General features: G+C 48.3%; 1 pseudogene; it reads left to right on the top strand.

The window, feature by feature from the left end:
- Positions 1–722: 722 nt before the first annotated feature.
- LOC124597516 lies at positions 723–840 on the top strand (annotated as a pseudogene).
- The last annotated feature ends 393 nt before the right edge of the window (positions 841–1,233 follow it).

A 1,233-nucleotide genomic window follows, 5' to 3' on the forward strand; every position in this document is an offset into this window, starting at 1 on the left:
TCGGTACAATGGATCCTAAAGGAACCAAAATTGCATCGCTTTAAGCTTCATCTACACCAACAGCTATATGAAAATGATTTCCAAATTCGGACATCGTTCTGCAGACGTCTGCGTAAATCCAGGTTTCATCAGGCAAAATTTTTGTTGAGATTAATGCTGTTTCGCAAATGAGGCCACTGCTAAGAAACACAATCTGCATTATTGAGCTCCTGCAAATAATCACTGGTCACATTACATGTAATCACCCTGGGGTGTTACCGTATGATGTGGCATTCTAGGACACCATAACGTTGGACCAGTGTATTTGGCTCCCAAACTAACTGGTCGTCTGTATTTGTGATTTCTACATAATGATTTGGTTCTTGAGTATCTGCTAAAACACATCGCACTTCAGTCAGCTGTGAGGCACTGGTTTCAGCTCGATGGTGCATCACCCCACTATTGTCGAGGGCTTAGGTAATATCTGAGCGACGTGTACACCGAGAGGTGGGTAGGTCTTGGTGGTTGCATTCCATGGCCAGCGAGACCGCGAAATTTAACGCCAATGGATTTTTTCTGGATTGCCAAACCAGGGTTCACGAAATAGAATCGGAAAATCCGTTGAAAGAACGAATGCGTTACGCCTGCGCTTCATTATCTGCAGAAATGTTAAGAGGTGTCCATGCTAACACCGAGAGGCGTAAGGCAGATAATCATTTTAACATTTGTGTATTGAGTAATCCGCCAACGGCCTTGCCTCAGTGGTAACACCGGTTCCCGTCAGATCACCGAAGTTAAGCACTGTCGGGCTGGGCTAGAACTTGGATGCGTGACCATCCGGTCTGCCGAGCGCTGTTGGTAAGTGGGGTGCACTCAGCCCTTGTGAAGCAAACTGAGGAGCTACTTGACTGAGAAGTAGCGGCTCCGGTCACGAAAACTGACATAAGGCCAGGAGAGCGGTGTGCTGACAACATGTCCCTCCGTATACGCATCCAGTGGCACCTCTGGGCTGAGAGGATGACACGGCGGCCGGTCGGTATCGTTGGGCCTTCCAAGGCTTATACGGAAGGAGAATTTATGAGTAATCTAATGATACAATAACATCTATGTATTATTGTCAGTCCGCAGCTCGTGGTCGTGCGGTAGCGTTCTCGCTTCCCACGCCCGGGTTCCCGGGTTCGATTCCCGGCGGGGTCAGGGATTTTCTCTGCCTCGTGATGACTGGGTGTTGTGTGATGTCCTTAGGTTAGTTAG

This window comes from Schistocerca americana, chromosome 2, assembly GCF_021461395.2.
Source record: "Schistocerca americana isolate TAMUIC-IGC-003095 chromosome 2, iqSchAmer2.1, whole genome shotgun sequence".
Taxonomy (NCBI): Eukaryota; Metazoa; Arthropoda; class Insecta; order Orthoptera; family Acrididae; genus Schistocerca; species Schistocerca americana.